The following is a 6384-nucleotide window of genomic DNA, read 5'->3' on the forward strand; positions in this document are numbered from 1 at the left end:
ATACTCCACTCTGGCTGCAATAATACTGCATACCATCCACTCTTCTCTTTTTTTACTGAAATTCTTCAAAAAACTGTGGGATATCCTTTCTCTTTACAACCATGCCCTCATTAGCAAATCTCTTGAGATAGTCCTTAAGTTTAGTCTTAAGTCATTATATTCACAAATAAGTTTCACTTGTTAAACTCTGTTAATGCTGTTAAGGGTACCATTAAAGGATTTGCCTTGTCAGCTGCCTGGTCAACCTTGCCCTTATTTTCATAAGCCAGAACTGTATCATATTCATCTGTCAGAAATAGGACATCTAGATCTCCATACATTTTCATGCGTCTTTGCAGGAACATAACTTGCTATGCCAGTTTAGAGGCCAATAGGTGGCAGTGTCTCTCTTTATAAAACATGGGGTTTTTTTTCCACATTTAACCTAATTTTATTCATGCTTGCCTTGGGATGGGGACTAGATCATTCAGTAAAAATAAAATATGTCTTATCATATACAACTTTTAAAGTACAATAATGATGTGCCTTACTTCCATGCACATTTGTCTAACATTACAGTTGTTTTTGTGTGTTTTTTTATTGTTGAGGTAATTACAGATGTTCCTCTCCCTACCCCCTCTCTTTGCTCCCCTCCACCTGGGTCCTACCCCACCCCAGGCCTTCCCTTCACTATTGCCTGTGTCCATGGGCTATGCATATGTACATATAAGTTCTTTGGTTAATTAAAACACTTAGTTTTAACCTCCTGAAGTCTGCAGCCATGCTGTGATTCTGTGTTGAGACATTGACTCTCAAACACTGTCTGGAGGTCAGCTTCAGAAGTGGAGCTGGTCCGTGGTTTATTAGTCTGCTCTGCTTTAACTTCCTTCACAGCATCCTTTGTATGTTATGGAACATCCTCTTTGAACGTAATATCTTGATGATCTTCATTTTCAGGTTTGATAACTTCCTGATCTCCTGTTCCATCGACATTCAGCACTAACCCACCATTCTCAGCAGGTACTTTGGTTACTGCCAATTGTGCAGCATAAGCCCATGAGAAAGAGCAGCGTTTCACACAAGCCTGGCAAATCATTTCTTAGAAATAACCTACTCTCAGGGGGAATGGCACTTCCATGGAACCAGTCTTCATAGACTACATCCTGAATCATCTCATCTGAAATTTCATCTTCACGATAAGGTTTCTTACAAATGCAGTACAATCCAAAAAAGTTGTCATTATACTTATTGCCAGAATTTATCTTTGCATTGTCAGGAAATAATTTGCATTCTAAATTTTTAAACTTGCTGTTTCCACAATCACAAGGAAAATTTATTTTTGTGAATAGCTCAAATAGTTTATGACTTCCATGACATTCAAGACTGCAAGCTAGGCAAATTCCTGCTTGGTTCTTCTCTCTCAGGGGTGCAGGTACTAACTACAGGTAGATAGTGCTTGTCTCTTTATTGAGCTGCAATTAGGAACACTTCTTGGGGTTGCTGCCGCCCAGTATGGCGCATCCCTCATTTTCCAACTCTTCCTCGACCAGCCAGCAATACCACGGGCTCCAGCTCCCACTGCTGTCCAGCGTGACCCTCAGCTCCAGCCATCCTCAGCTGTCACGGGACTGCAGCTTTGCTCTAGTGGAGGCAGGAAAAGAGACAACGAGAGGCGTGGCTTTGAGTTTGTTTTATCTAGAAGTGGAATTGGTGGGCCATAAGGCAATTCTAATTTTAATTTTTTTGAGGAATCTCCATGCTATAGAGGCTGCACCAATCTGCATTCCCACCAACAGTACACAAAGGTACACATTGTATTTACCCATAGTTTTGCTTGCTATGGTCTTCTTTCCTTCCTGATGTTCCAAGGTTTCTTCTTTGATCTTTTCCCTTATGTTTAGAGACCTTCTTTTAGGTATTAAGTTCTCTGATGACCAATTCTCTTAGTTTTCATTCATTTGAAAATGTCTTGATTTCTCCTTATTCTTGAAGAATATTTTCATTACATTTAAGATTCTGGGTTGCCAGTCCTTTTCTAATCAGGACTTGAAATTTATTGTGCTATTTTCTTCTGGCCTCAAAGATTACTGATGAGAAAATTTAGGTCACTTGAATGTTTTAGCCCCTACAGGTAAAAGTCATTGTTCTCTGATTGTTGTCAAGATTTTTTCTTTGTCTTGGTTTTCAGAAATTTAGTTATGTGTCTACAGGAAGCCACCGCTTGCCAATACTGTCATGAGCATGCACCAAGGAACACGGGAGGCCAGTGGACCTTGAGCGTCATCAGGACTGACAGTAGGCACTGATTGTTCATGTTGAGATAGTGGTGGCTCGAAGCAATCTCCTGACCTTATTGCCTCCAAGTAAATGTTTACTGGACTCACTGATCTTTACTGACCTTTGAGACGGTCTGTCTGCTACCTGTTTGCCATGCTTTACTGAGGGCAAGATGTATATCTAAAACTGAATAAAAAGCGGATATCTCTTCAAGAAAGAGACTCCACCTGGCCCCCAATGCCTTCTAAATTGATATTTCTTGTATAGTATTTTCATTTGTGAGTCCGCCCCTCCTTCAGATCCTGAACCTCGCTGTGAAGGTCACGGTGTGTGTCTTCTGTGAATTTCTTTGACCTGCTTGTAGTTTGCCCAACTTCTTGATATATAAGTTTATGTCTTTTGTCAAGTATGGAAAGTTTTCAGCCATTATTTCTTTGAGAACTCTTTCAGCCTTGTCTTCGTCATTCTCTTCTTCTGGGATTCTGATGACATGAATATTGAATCTTTTTGTTATAGTTCCATAGATTTCTGAGTTTATTTTACTTTTCAGTTTATTTCCTCTCTATCTTTATTTCTATTCTTCTATCTTCCAGTTCATGGATTCTTTGCTCTGTTTTCCATTCTGTTATTTAGCCCATCACTGAGCTTTCTTATTTCAGTCATTATATATTTTTCAGTCCTAAAATTTCTATTTGTTTCAAGCATGTTCATAATTGCTCATTGAAACATATTTATCTTATTTAGCATTAAAGTCTTTGGCAGATAATCTAGCATCTGTATGGACTCTGTGTTGGCAGGTATTGATTTTCTTTTTTATTCAGTTTGAGATTCTGGTTCTTGGTATGATGAATATTTTTAAAATGAAACCTGGAAATTTTTGTATTATGTTGTGAGAATCTGTTTTAGCCTGATTTTTTTTTTTTTTTTTTTACACTGCTTTAACAAGGAAAAGGGGGAAGTGCTGCTTAGGTACAGTCAGGTAGAGGTGGAAGTCCAGTTTCTCCTCTTGGCCTTCATTAACCCCCAAGGTGTTAATGCAGGTTAGGGGTGGGAGTTCCCATTCTCACTGACACCACAGTGGGTGGTTTTGTTATCACTGAACAATAGTGAAAGTAATGACTATTAGGCCTCTCCATTAGGCCTCTTCTGGCACTACCCCAGTGGGGAAGAGGAGAAGTGCCTCATTACTTCTGGATTGGGGCAGAAGTCCAGGCTCCCCATGTGGTTTTCACTAAGACTGTGGGAGGGGGGGCACTCATTGACAGTCTCTGGGAATAAGATTTTCAGTGTCCTTCTCTGACACCACCCTTCCTTAAAAAATTATTTCTATATCTATCGCTACATATTGAAAACCATGAGTTTATACCAATAAATTCTAATTAAGAGAAAATTCTAACTTTCTCTTTTTTCATATTTTAACTCCTTCCTTGATATAGAGAAATCTAGTTCCCACTATTTTTAATGTATTTACTTATTTGCTCAATATCCCTTACAAGGTTTTGAGAGATGGTAGAATATATGTTGTTAATTTTCTACAGAAAGAAGTGTCCTGAGGATAGAGTCACTTCCCGTTCTAATTCTCACAAGGGCCTGTATAAACTTAGGGTAGCCCTGGCTCTGCCTCAGAGGAAATTTTCTGGGCAAACCTATGGGAAGCTGCTAGGGTTGCCAGGGTTACAGTACATGTCACTGGGGGGGATTTAATAGGTGAGTCATGGAAAGTGGCAATGATGATTATAGCTTACACTTGCATAATATTTTCAGGTGCTTTCACTTACTTACCTTACTTGTTCCTAACTATAACTCTGTCAGATGGTCAGGGGATTAATTATTAGCTGTATTGTGATAGGCTCAATTATGCCCCTCTGAAAGATATTTAGTTCCTAATCCCTGGAACCTATGAATGTTACGTTAGATAGCCAAAGAACTTTGTAGATGTAATTAAACCGAGGACCTGGAGATGGGGTGATTATTCTGGATTATGTTGGACCCTTAATGTACATGTATCCTTATAAGAGAAAAGATTTGACAGAGAAGAGAAGGAGGCAGAAATTAGAGTAAAGTGGCCACAGCCTAAGGAGTACCAGTAGCCACCAGAAGCTGGAAAAGGAACGGAACAGATTTTCCCATAAAGCTTCCAGAGGAGTGTAGCTGTACTTATACCTTGAATTTGGCCAGGTGATAACAATTCAATTTTGGGGCTCCAAAACTGAGATTTTTGAAGATGGCGGCATAGGTAAACACCGGAGTTTGCTGCCTCGAACAACCACTTCAAAAATACAACTAAAAGACGGAACAGACATCATCCAGAATCACAGGAAGGCTGGCTGAGTGGAAATTCTACAACTAGAAGGAACGAGAAAAGCATACCGATACTCAGAGGAGGTGCAGTGTGGAAGTAAAATACTAAGGTGCGGAGGTGCATGCGGAGTGGGCTGGCGATTGAGGGCGCGGTTGTCGTTTTCAATCGGGAGGGAGTCTCAGGCTCTGAGCTCCAGTTCCGGGCGCATCTCTAGGGACCCAGACTCATATGGGAGAAGCGGGACTGTCTGGCATCAGTCGGAACTCGAGGGAAGCTTTCTCTCTGAGGGGCTTGCAGCGATTACCGGGACACTGAGAAGCAGAGCCTCTGAGGGCTGGACTGAGAGCAGCCATAACTGCTAGCCCTGCCCTGTTGATCCCATGGGACCCACCCCGCCCAAGCCCTGCAGGGAGGCTTTTGCTGGATAGCCTCAGGCAAAGGCTAGATTAGCACCTCCCTAGAGATCCAGGAGCCAGGAAACCCAGAGGTCAGAGTGGGACCATCCAGTTTGCAGCTCCGTGGAACCATAAAGGACACACTCAGGGGGCAGACTCAGTGAGCACCAAAGCCCCATTGAAGCAAGTCTTGCCCCAGAAGGGTGTCTCCAGCACAGAAGTTCTCCCACTATAGACACAGCTGATTCTCACCTGGAGGTCAATTCCTCCCAGTGATAACTACAACAGTCAAGGCTTAACTACAACAAGACTGTGCACAAAGACCACAAGGGGGTGCACCAAGAGTGTCCTCCTCAGGTAATTGGGGAGGCTGAACCACTGGGCCCTAGAGGACACTCAGCACAGAAAACCTCTTTATCAACACAGGGAAGCATAAAAAATGTGGAGACAAAGAAACAGGACACAAATGACAGAAATGGAGGAAAGCAAACTACTGGATATAGAGTTCAAAACCACACTTTTAAGGTTTTTCAAGAATTTTCTAGGAAATGCCGATAAACTTAATGAGATCTACAAGAAATCTAATGAGATTCTCGAGGTTGTAATAAAGGACCAACTAGAAATTAAGCATACACTGACTGAAATAAAGAATATTATACAGACTCCCAACAGCAGACTAAAGGATCGCAAGAATCAAGTCAAAGATCTGAAATACGAAGAAGCAAAAAACACCCAACTGGAAAAGCAAAATGAAAAAAGAATCCAAAAATACGAAGATAGTGTAAGGAGCCTCTGGGACAGCTTCAAGCCTACCAACATCCGAATTATAGGGGTGCCAGAAGAAGAGAGAGAGCAAGATATTGAAAACCTATTTGAAGAAATAATGACAGAAAACTTCCCCCACCTGGTGAAAGAAATGGACTTACAGGTCCAGGAAGCACAGAGAACCCCAAACAAAAGGAATCCAAAGAGGACCACACCAAGACACATCATCATTAAAATGCCAAAAGCAAAAGACAAAGAGAGAATCTTAAAAGCAGCAAGAGAAAGAAACTCAGTTACCTACAAGGGAGTACCCATACGACTGTCAGCTGATTTCTCAAGAGAAACTTTGCAGGCCAGAAGGGAGTGGCAAGAAATATTCAAAGTGATGAATACCAAGAACCTACAACCAAGATTACTTTATCCAGCAAAGCTATCATTCAGAATTGAAGGTCAGATAATGAGCTTCACAGATAAGAAAAAGCTAAAGGAGTTCATCACCACCAAACCAATATTATATGAAATGCTGAAAGGTATCCTTTAAGAAGAGGAAGAAGAAGAAAAAGGTAAAGATACAAATTATGAACAACAAATACACATCTATCAACAAGTGAATCTGAAAATCAAGTGAATCTGATGAACAGAATGAACTGGTGATTATAATAGAAT

At 40.9% G+C, this 6384-nt stretch overlaps 1 pseudogene; it reads right to left on the bottom strand.

Moving 5' to 3' along the window:
• Positions 1–718: 718 nt before the first annotated feature.
• Positions 719–1590, bottom strand: LOC118650492 (annotated as a pseudogene).
• Between the last annotated feature and the right edge of the window lie 4794 nt (positions 1591–6384).

This window comes from Myotis myotis, unplaced genomic scaffold (genome assembly GCF_014108235.1).
Source record: "Myotis myotis isolate mMyoMyo1 unplaced genomic scaffold, mMyoMyo1.p scaffold_m19_p_3, whole genome shotgun sequence".
In the NCBI taxonomy this organism is placed as follows: domain Eukaryota; kingdom Metazoa; phylum Chordata; class Mammalia; order Chiroptera; family Vespertilionidae; genus Myotis; species Myotis myotis.